This window comes from Ailuropoda melanoleuca, chromosome 16 (genome assembly GCF_002007445.2).
Source record: "Ailuropoda melanoleuca isolate Jingjing chromosome 16, ASM200744v2, whole genome shotgun sequence".
Classification (NCBI taxonomy): domain Eukaryota; kingdom Metazoa; phylum Chordata; class Mammalia; order Carnivora; family Ursidae; genus Ailuropoda; species Ailuropoda melanoleuca.
In genome coordinates, this window is record NC_048233.1 from 37,949,495 (window position 1) to 37,960,626 (window position 11,132).

An 11,132-nucleotide genomic window follows, 5' to 3' on the forward strand; every position below is an offset into this window, starting at 1 on the left:
GGGGTTTCACCCCAGGTTGCCAGGCTCCACTTAACCCCCATGCTATACTGCATTGTGTATCCATCATACTTATTCTCCTAATCTGCACTCTGCCTAAATGAGAAAGCTATGGAAAGGGAAATTGAGCATGAGTGCAGGGGTTGGGGTGGGGGGTGTGAGGGTCCAAAGAAAGTCATTCAAATCAGTGCAAATGGAAGTGTCTCAGACCCACTTTCCCCCATCTGTGTTCTCCCTCAACACTACTCTTTCCTTGCCTTTCTTTTCTCTGAGCTCTTTCTCATTCCCCCTCTCCTGGGAGATGGAGAAGATGGCTGGGGTGATTGCCTATTCACCGGCAACCAGGGCATTGGACCTCCCACCTGTCTCCTTCTCATTAGTGGCAGGCAAAGCCTCCTGCCTCCCCACTTGAGACAGATGATGGGCCTGGGTTTTTCCTTCTCGGGATTCCTGAGTGAGGGCTGCCTCATAGAATGGCCACCCAGCAAATGTTTAATCAGGGCTGAAGCCTGCAGGGGGTGGGGGACAAGAGGAGCGTGTCTGAGGAAGACATCCCAAGACAGATAATGAGGCATCTCGGGAACAATCGTGCCCTGCCCGGGTGCAGCCTTCACCCTCCCCTGACTGTCATTAGATGCCTGGAGGTGTGTTAGGACAGATAAATAACAACAGCAGTTACGTGCCCCAGGCCCTGCTCTTGATTCTTCATATACATGCACGTTTTTAATCATTACAGCAAGCCTATGAGGTAGGTCTAATTGTCATCCCATTTCACAGATGAAGTTGAGACACAAGAAGGCTAGGTGGCCCACCCAGGGGCCCCTCACTAGGAAGATGTAGAGCAGTGGGTTCCACCCAAGCCATCAGGATCCTGTGCGCTTTGCCGTTCTGCAATCCTGCCTCTCAAATACATCGACAGTTCCCAGGAAGGGGAAAAAGCCCGTATCCAGAGTCATTTCCCCCACATTTGGGTGCACAGGCTCCAGAGGGAAGGGGAGGGAGAGGCAGATGATGGAAGCTGAAGGGCAGGGCCCCTTGACGCAGTCTACCCATACAAGGAGCTCTCCGCCAGCGCCTGAACCTCCCCCAACCCTGCCCCGCTCCCTTCAGGCAGATGGCAGGGGGCGGCAGAGGCCTCCAAAGAATCATGGAGGAGGGTGCATGGGGAAGGAGAGCTTCTGGGCCCCTGGCTTGGACTTGGCTCTCTCCCACCCACCGAGGCCTCTCTGCTGAGCTGGCCACTCACGGAGAGCACAGGGCTTCCTGGACCTTCACAGGTGCCTCAAGGAGGGCGTGTCTGGACTCCCTGCTCCTGCCTGTGTCTCCCCGCTCCCTGCTCCAGGAGCCCCGCCACTGCCTAAGCCACCAGCTAGATTCCTCCGTCCCTTCTCCCACGACGAGTCGCCATGCCACCAGCTCTGGCTGAGCCAAGGGAAAAATAATCTGTTACATTCAGCCCTTCTGCCCCGGGGCCTGCTGCAACAGCTCTGGCCCTGGGGGTGGCCTCTTCCAGCACTTACTATGAGCAGGGTGCTGGGTAACCTGATAGACTTTGTCTTTTCATCCCCAGAGCACTCTCTACTTGCAAGTGAGGATACTGAGGCACAGAGAGGTGACGTAAGGGGCCCGCAGCCCCACAACGGAGTTTGGTAGAGCCAGGCTCCGGCGGCCGGACTGCAGAGCTCACACTCCACCACCCTTGGGTACTGCCTCCCCATTGCTGTGCTCAGCCTTGCCCTCCTCCCTCTATCCTGTACCGCGCTGCATGACTCCTCAGTTCCTTCCACCACATTTACCCAAGTGCCAGGATCGCTGCTCTAAACTAGGAACTGAAGTGAGCAGACCTCAGGCTGCAGGGGCACAGGGCCAAGTGGAATTTTCTTTATCTCCTAACACACCCATCTGGTCAGGCCTCCCTGCCCAGCAGTGTCTGATGAGCGGTGGAAATGAAATGAATGGGAACTGTGGGAGCGAGCTGGTGCCCACCAAGGGCCTGTACCCCAGGGCCAGGGGAGGGAGATGGGCTGCTTTTCCAGCTGCCAGTGATCCAGCTTCCGAGGCATTTGGGTCCATCTCCCTCCCTCCTCCTGCTTTCCTGCCTCCTGCTCTGTTCTCCCGTCCTGTGCTGCAGACTTGGCTCACAGGCTCAGCTCTGTCCTCTGAGGCTGGTTGGTGGGATGGACAGTGGGAGGTTAGAGGAAGTTTTAACTAACGGGTCTCCAGTGGGACTGCAGAGAAGGGCCAGCTTGGAAACCAGGATGGAAGGGCTCTGCCTGGGAGCCCGGCCTGCTGCAGCCTCCCTCAGCATCCCTGGGATTCTACCTTGGCCATAGCCCATGGACAAGGGAGAGGAACTTGAGCCCGTACCCTCATGGGGGCTCTGCCTCCTGGCCCTGGAAGGTTTAAAGTCCTCCCATATTTGCCCAGGTACCTTGCCCTGAGGGCGGTTCCAGTTCAGTTGCCGCCTCCCCCCACCCCCCGCCCATTCCTGGGGTGGGGGGCAGAGGCAGGGAGCTGGAATGCCAATGGATAATGGGCCCCTAGCCAAACCTTCTCAGGACTAGCAGGTCCCAGCCAGGCACTCATGGGCCACTTTGACAGCAGGGGAGCGGGAGGAGAAGAGCAAGGAACGGGCTCCCGCCTTCTCCAGGTGGGGGAGGTCTGTGAGCCGGGAGGGAAGGCTGGACAGGGCTGGGGACTGGTGAGTATCTGACGAGGCCAGAACAGGGACCCCATATTTTCCTGGAGGCACATTCTCCTGGCTGGAGCTCAAGCTGGTCATGTGTGACAGGGGCAAGGAAACAATCACTGAGCAGGCCCGTGGTGGTGCCGGTGGTGGCCGGAGGGTGAGGAGAGGCCCGGAGAGGAGGAGGGAAGGCAGGGGCAGGTCTGGAGCTGTGTGGGAGGGAACAGGCCTGCCTAGCAGGCAAATGTGCTATTCTCTCCGACTGTGCGCACATTAGGAGCGCGTCCTCCCAAGCCTTCGTTCCGCAAGGGCTGCGTGTGTCCCTGTGTGTATGTGTGTGTGTCTCCCAAATACCCAGGAGACTCTGCATCTGACCTTGAGTGACGGGTGGGAAGTGGCAGCCCTAGTCCAGGTGTAGCCACCGTCCGTCAGGCTCGGAGCAGCTCTCTTTCTCCCTCAGTCCTGCAGCTCTGTCAGAACTTCCAGCCTACACTTGCCCGTGCCCCAGGCCACACCACTCCTAGCCTTTCCCTGAGGCTGGCCACCCACACTACCTCCGCCCCCTTGCCTCTTCCCAACATGCCTGGCCTTCCCAGAAGCCTGGTCTCATGTGCTCCCATCTTCAAACCCATCCTAGGCCTGTGGCCCTTGTTCGGGACTCAGACTCTGCACCCACTTGACCCTCGTTTTAGACCCCTGGCGGGAGCAGCCCCAGGAACCCGAGCGACGGCTCCTAGGAGGGCCCCAGCCCCTGCTCATGAGATGCCCCATTCTCTCTGGATCTAGAACACTGGCTGAGAAGGGACACGGATGTGGGTAATCAGGCAAGCAGGCCAGGGAGAGAAGCCCCTTCCTAGCCTCAGAGCAGACCTCAGTGCTGCCCCCAAATCCCAGGCAGGATGTGCTGGGACGGAGAAGCAGCTGAAGAGCCGGAAGCCTTCCCGGCACCAGCACCACTGCCGTCTCCTCTCTCCTGAGGGGACCTGGGAACAGCCCAGAGGAGGTTACGGAGGAGGCGTCCAGAGAGGGAAACACTGAGAGACTGAGAGAGGTCACTCCCCCCGCTCCCGGTATCAGTCTGTACCTCCAGGACTGGGGAAACAGCACCAGCGGCTCAGACCCCCACCCCAGGCCTGGGCCTCAGGAAGTCCTTCCTGCCCTTGGCCTTGGCGCCTAGGCCTCTAGAGGCCTTCCCTCCGGAGAAAAGGAGAGTCACCTCCACTTAAACACGAGGCAGGGGCAGGTAGATAGCCCACCTCAGCATCTCTGTTCTCATTCCACAGAGGCCTCTTGAGTCCTGAATCCTGATTTCCTCCTCCCTGGTGCCCTTGGTTCTCCCTCGGCCCAGGCTCCTCAGGCCTCGTGCCTACCGGGACCCTCAGAGCCAGCTGCCCCCCACCTGGCACTCACCACAGCCGAAATTAAATCACTTCCTAGTTATGATCAGTGATTCCTTCAAGAGAACGTGAGCCCCCAAAGGGCAGGACCCGGCTCTGCTCGGTCGAGACTGCACCCCGCACAGTCAGGGCCTTGGGTCCACAGGCTGCTCGAGGGAGGTAGCTTGAGTTCAGCAGGCAAACGAACTTCCCCCTCTCCTGCACGGGTCCTTTTCACCACCCTCGTGGACCCCCCAGATCTGCCTTCCTTGCTGGTACCTTCCGGCCCAGCTCCTGACCGCTCTCAACTCCTCACCCTGCGGCAGGCCGTCTCTAGTCCATCCCTCCCTCCTCCATGAAGCACCCTCAGATGCGGCCACTCTCCAGGCCACTTTTCTTGGGTCGCATGCTCTGGACCAAGCCCAGTGACAGCCTTATTTCTAGTCCCTTTACCTCACCTCACCCAGTGTCCTTGCAGCTGGACCAAGGCAGGACCCACACGTATGGATTAAGCCTCTGTGGTGACTTTCTCATTCAATCAATCCAGTCACCAAACCCGAATTAACAGGACAAGCGGTGCACCTCCCTGAGCCAGGCTTTGTCAGCACCCTCCCCTCCTGCCCTCAGCCCTGCTCTTCTCTCACTCTCCACAGCTCCCAGGCTTAGCCCACGTGGAGGGGAAGTGCAGGCTTGCCCTCCCTCCCTCCCTCCTCACCCAGCAGCGAGTGCACAGGGAAAGGGAAAGAGAGTTGGGGTAGGTACCTGTGACCAAGGGTTCAGGTCAGAAGATGGAGGTCACCAGACACACTGGGAGAAGCAAGCAGGCCTGGGCCCCGCGCGGCCCTCCTAAATAGTACTGCGGCTGTGATATCACACACACACACACACACACGCACACGCACACACACACACACACACACACACTCCCTCTCTCCCCACCTGCTGCCTCTGGCTTTGCCTACGGTGCTCACTTAGCACTTGGGTTCGAAGACCTGCTGCATGTACGCACCATCTGCTCACCCTACATCCTGCCCACTACGTGGACTTCTAGGCTGTCAGTGGGCAGGCGGAGGAAGTGGGCTCTCAGAGGAAAAGCAGACACTGAGCAGCTTCACTCTCACCCTAAAAAGCAAAGACATCCCTTCCAGGGGCAGAAGGCAGCCACAGCCCTGGGGAGGAGCCCAGGGGGGCAAGGGGGCGAAGTGACCCCCGGGAAGCCCTCAACTCAGGATGTTTTTCTGCAGCCTGGACAGCTGGGATGCTCTCCCTTCCGTGAGCCACCTGCGTCTCCTCTTAGAACAGTCGTTTCTGCTCTGCTCTATCCACCCGGCCTCAGGAGGAAGACAAGCAGCAGGAGTGACGTGGTGATCTTATCTGGGGTCCTCAGCCTCGAACTCCACAAGAGCTGGGGATGGGCCAGGGGGCCCTGCGATGTCTGGGGAGACTCTTGTGGAACTCACCACCTAAATCCAAGCACAAGAGATTTTTAGCCCAACTTCGGAAAGCTAGGTCTCAAGGCACAAGGTTGGAGAAGGCTGCCCCCTAGAGCTAGGATCCAAGAATTCTTTATGGAGAGCCAGCCATCGTTGTATTTATTGTACAAACCTTTATCGAGTTCCTCCCTCCGCACCTGGCCTTAGACTAGGTACTGGGAAGACGGAAGTAATCAAGGCAGGCAATCACGGGACTGTCACGGTTTGCCCTAGACTAAGGGATTTCCTGGGATGTGAGACCTTTCACGGTAAAACCAAGAGGAGTCGGACCCTATCAAATAAAGCCCCTGCCCTCGTGCAGGTTACGTTCCGAAGGGATAGGAGAAGTGGGGGTTAAAGGGTAAACAAATGCAATTCCATATAGTGATGGGGCCATGAAAAACCTAAAAGCGGGTGGCAGATTATACTTGGGATACGGAGGCCAGCATTGCCTCTCTGAAGAAATAGCGGCTTTGGTGACGAGTGAGCAGGAGGAATCAATCTTCTAGGCGCTCAGAGATGAGATTTCCAGGCCCAAAGTCCCAAAACCCTGGGGCAGGAGCAAGCCTGGCACATTTGAGAAACAGAAAGAAGGCCTGTGTACCGGAATTGGAGTGAACGGTCAGAGTAGTTGGAACTGGGAAGTCCCAATCTTTACTCCAGAGTGATGGAAGCTCCTGGAGGGATTGAGCAGGAGGGTACCATGTGCTGCTTGTCATTTTTAAAAGATCGTGCCAGCTGCTGGCTGGAGAATGGACTGGAAGGGAAAGGGTGAGCAGAGGAAGGCCAGTCTGGAGACCCTTGCCAGTGGGCAGGTGGTGGTGATGGTGGCTGGATGAGGGTGGTGACAGGGAGGAGGACAGGGCAGACCCCACTGTCTTACTAACGAACTGGATGTGGGGAGGAAGGAAAGAGAGGACTCAGAAATGACGCTGGGGTTTGGGGCTGGAGCCATGGTAAACTAGGACATGCCCCAGAAGGCATAGGAGATCCCTGGGGGCAGGGGCGGGGTGGAGTAAGGAACAGAGAGGAGGAAGCTCTGGCAAGTCCAATAAACTCAATCAACCCGAGTACAGCTCAGCAGGGCTATCCTTGACGCAGCGTTGTCCAGGGAGACGGGTCTGGAATGTGCCTGCTTTGGGGAAGTGAGGAAGGAATGTCTTGGGAGGCAAGATGCCTGCAGGTGGGAGTTAGAGTCTGTCTGAATATTGGTGGGGCCCAATTTAAAAGTGACTCCTGAGCGATTGATAGTTCAGCCGGGTTAGCCATATGGGGTATGTTTACACGACCAGAAATGGGATGAGGGATGGTGTCTCAGAGAAATCAGGTTAGCCTTAACAACCAACCTGCAAATCTCAGTGGTTTAGCACAACAAAGGTGTATTTTGCACTCCCCTTTACAGTTCCATGAGGACAGAGTGAGTGGTTTTGTTCCATTCATTCATTCAGGGGTCCCACGCTCTTTCCATCCTGTGGTGCTGCCATCTTCAACATGTGGCCTCCCAAATCGTGACAGAATGGGAATAGGGAATTGAGGGTGCATGGAAATTTTTATGGGTCCAGCCTGGAAATGGCACCCATTGCTTCCGTTTTGATTCCGTTGTTCAGAGCTCAATCCCAAGGCATCCGTTTCACTGCAAGGACACTGGGAAGTGTTCCAAGTTCAAATTTAGTGGGTGATGTGCCAGAAGGGTCCCTAATGGTGAGCATTAGCGAGCAGGGAGAGTGGCTATCTGTCTTGCGGGAGGAGCGGGCAGCGGTGCATTGTCTTGGGCTGGGATAGGAGGGCGCTCTCTGAAAGCACCTTGGAAGGAAGGGAAGCTGGTGTGGCAAGACGCGTTTGTGCAGGCACACTCGTGTGCTTTGCAGAACACGACAGAATCCTTCCATTCTTTCCCATTGTCACAGCCTTTCTCCAGGTAGGACCTTAATTATCCACACCTTACCACTGAAATAGTCTTGTGACTGCTTTCTCTTCTACAATTTTCTTTTCCTGTCATATCTAACCTGGACATCACAATCTCAATAATCTTCCTAAGACATGGCTTATATCCTGCTACACCTGTTCAGTGAGGACAATAACAACAATCTTAAGAAAATAACTTGGTGAATTACTGTGTTGAGCTTCTCTTTTTTTTTTAAGATTTTATTTATTTATTTGACAGAGATAGAGACAGCCAGCGAGAGAGGGAACACAAGCAGGGGGAGTGGGAGAGGAAGAAGCAGGCTCATAGCTGAGGAGCCTGACGTGGGGCTCGATCCCATAACGCCGGGATCACGCCCTGAGCTGAAGGCAGACGCTTAACCGCTGTGCCACCCAGGCGCCCCTGTGTTGAGCTTCTAACAGCAGTATGTCGATATATCTCAGTTGTTGTAACAAGCCCACGAAGTATCATCATCCTTCCCATCATACAGGCAGAGCAACAGGGGTCCTGAGAGCTTTCCTGTGCTATTATAGTGGCCACTAGCCACAGGTGGCTATTTAAATTAAAATGAAAAACAATTAAACATTCAGCTCCTCCGTCACACTGGCCACATACCAAGCACACGTACAAGCCACGTGTGTGTTGCAGCTACTGTTTTGGAGAGCACATAGAGTATTCTCTTGGCAGAAAGTTAGAAAGCTCTGCTGAGTTATGGGGTACCTGCCTAAGGTCACAGCGTAAGTGGTAACCGCATCTGAGTATAAAATCTCCCAACAGCTCCATATACCTCTGCAATCAGGAAGAAAGTTCAGCCTGCTCTTAACCTTCCCGTATGACCTGGGCCAGCTACAGTTAGCGAATTATTTCTAACTAATTTCTTGTACCATCTCATACTGCAGAGTGACACGTTCGCTCACTGCTCTCCAATACTCCCACTATGTCCACTCTGAATATTTTCACTCTGCTTGCTTCTGTCTGCCCAGATAATTAACTACTCCTATATGACCTTTCGGGTTCAAATAGCTTCAATATCTGTTGAATCAGTTCCCTCTTTTCCATTCTCACTCTCTCAGCCGGAACCACCTTTCGGCCTCTCCTCCTCTCTTGCCACGGCAGCTGGACTGCTGTAGTTCCTCACTCTTACTGAGCACCTACTATGTGCTAGGCACTCTTCTAAGAACCGACTCCTCGTCACAACACTGGAAGTAGGTATCCCTGCTGTCCCCATTTTGCAGATGAGGTCGCTAAGGCACAGTGAGGGGAAGGACTTGTCCGAACGAGCTCTCTGCTTCTAGTCTTTTCATAGACAGCTGGTCCTCATGCTATTACCCTGGCCACGTTTCTGGAACACGGAGCTCTTACTTCCCTCCCCCTGGCAGAGCACAAAGGCCCTTTATGTTCAGAATATTTCTAACTTCAAAACCCACCACTCCACCCACAGACCACAAACTATTTACAGTTTCCCCAAATCTGCCATGTTGAATCTTCCCTCTGGGCCGCACACATGCTGTTCCCACCGCCTGGAGTGTCAGCGCAGCCAGCCCGCGCTGATGCCATCCTTGGCAGTGTACTCCAGACCACGGCGCTCGCTCCCTTCTCTGACTGCATCACTGGCCCCCAAAGAAGGGCTGAGTGCTGAGCCTACCACATGAAAATGACTTCTCATTAAAAAAATACCAAGGGGTGCCTGGTGGCTTAGTCAGTTAAGCATCTGCCTTCAGCTCAGGTCATGATCCCAGGGTCCCGGGATCGAGTCGCACCTCAGGTTCCTTGCTCAGCAGGGAGTCTGCTTCTCCCTCTGCCTCTGCCTGCCGCTCCCCCTGCTTGTGCTTTCTCTCTGTCAAATAAATAAAATCTTTTTTAAAAAATAAAAAATACACTTCCAAAATTCAAATGTAATAAACCATGGATGGAGTCTGGGGTCTTCTTTTTTTTTTTTTTAGAAGCTCCCAGACTATTCTGAAGTGAGGCAAGTGTGGTTTACACTGGTTTATATCACTCCCTGGGCAATTCGTCATGTCCTGCCTGGACTTCTTATGACGACCACCTTTATCATTATTTAATGCTTAACTCATTTACCACCTTCACCTATTCAACAATGTTCATTAAGGGGCTACTAGGTGCCAAGCGCTTTTCTAGGCGTTCATGTGAACAAAAGTGGTATAGTCCCTATTCATAGAGTTTACATTCTGGAAGGGTGTGGTAGGCAGAATAATGCCTCCCTAAGATGTCCATGTCCTAGTCCCCAAAACTTGTGAATATGTTACTTTACATGGCAAAGGAGATTTTGCTGATGTGATTAAGGTAAGGAGGTGGAAAAATCAGCTTGGATTATCCAGGTTCTTTTTTAAAAACATTTTATTTGTTTATTTATTTATTTATTTATTTAAGAGCGAGAGAGAGAGAGAGAGAGAGAGAGAGAAAGAGAAAGAGAGAGAGACAGTGCTTGGCCAGGAGGGGCAGGGAGAGAGGATCTTAAGCAGGGAGCCCCAACTGGGGCTTAATCTCAAGACCCTGAGATCATGACCTGGGCGGAAACCAAGACTTGGATGCTTAACCGACTGAGCCACCCAGGTGCCCCAGATTATCCAGGTTCTTAGTCACAAGTGTCCTTACGAGGGAAGAGGGAGGCAGCCGAGTCATCAGTAGAGAAGATATGACAACAGTAGCAGAGGTCAGAGTAATGTGATTGTCAGCTTTGAAGATGAAGGAAGAGGGCCATGAGTCAAGGAATGTGGGTGGTGATAGAAGCTGGAAAAGGCAAGGAAGGACCCAGATTCTCCCCTCTAGCGTCCAGAAGCAGGACAGCCCTGCCATCTCCTTGATTTTATTTCAGTGAGACCCACTGCCGGACTTTTAACCTGCAGAACTGTGGGAAAATAAGTATTTGTTGCTTTAAGCCATTAGATTCACTGTTTGTTATAGCAGCAAAAGGAAACTAATAGGGATACTGGCTACTTCTGTTGTGCAGGGATGTGATGGGCCTCCCCGACTAGATCGTATGTGCTTGAGGGCTCTGTGTTAACTTTGATCCTCCCTCCCAGCTCCCAGGATGAAGCCAGCTCACAGAGGAAGCTCAGGATACTATTGCTATAGATTCTGTGAGGGGGTGATGTTTGGTAGGGATTTGGGGTGGGGGGTGAAGCTTACGGCGATGAAAGGAAGAGGAAGCTGTCAGCTTGGGTGAAGTGTTTGAGGTTATGAGGTGATGGTCACAGCGCAGGGGTTCTCAAACTTCAGTGTGAAGAATCTTCTGAGATGCGCATAATGTCTGGGGAAGGGCATCTGGTTGGTAGGGATACGGTGGAAGGAACCCTATTCGCTGTGTACTTGCATGTTTCTCAATTTTTATATCTTAATTTTTAATGAGAAATTTAAATTTTAAACGAGAATTTTATTCAGAGAGACGAATTTTAAAGTAATCGCGCAGCTGGCTTGTGTAAATGTAGATTTCGGGCCCCGCCCAGCCCCGAATACCCGGACAGGGTAAGTCTGAGGATGAGTCCCGGAACATGCCTTTTTTTTTTTTTTTTTAACCAGGCACCCCCAAACCACCCGGCGGCCCAAGGACCTCACTTCGCGAAGCTCCCGCCCGCACCGCGAAGGTTCCGGGCGCGGGCGGCCTCCGGCCGGGGAGGGCGCTGTGCCCGTGGCGCGGGGGGTGGGCCGGGGGCCGG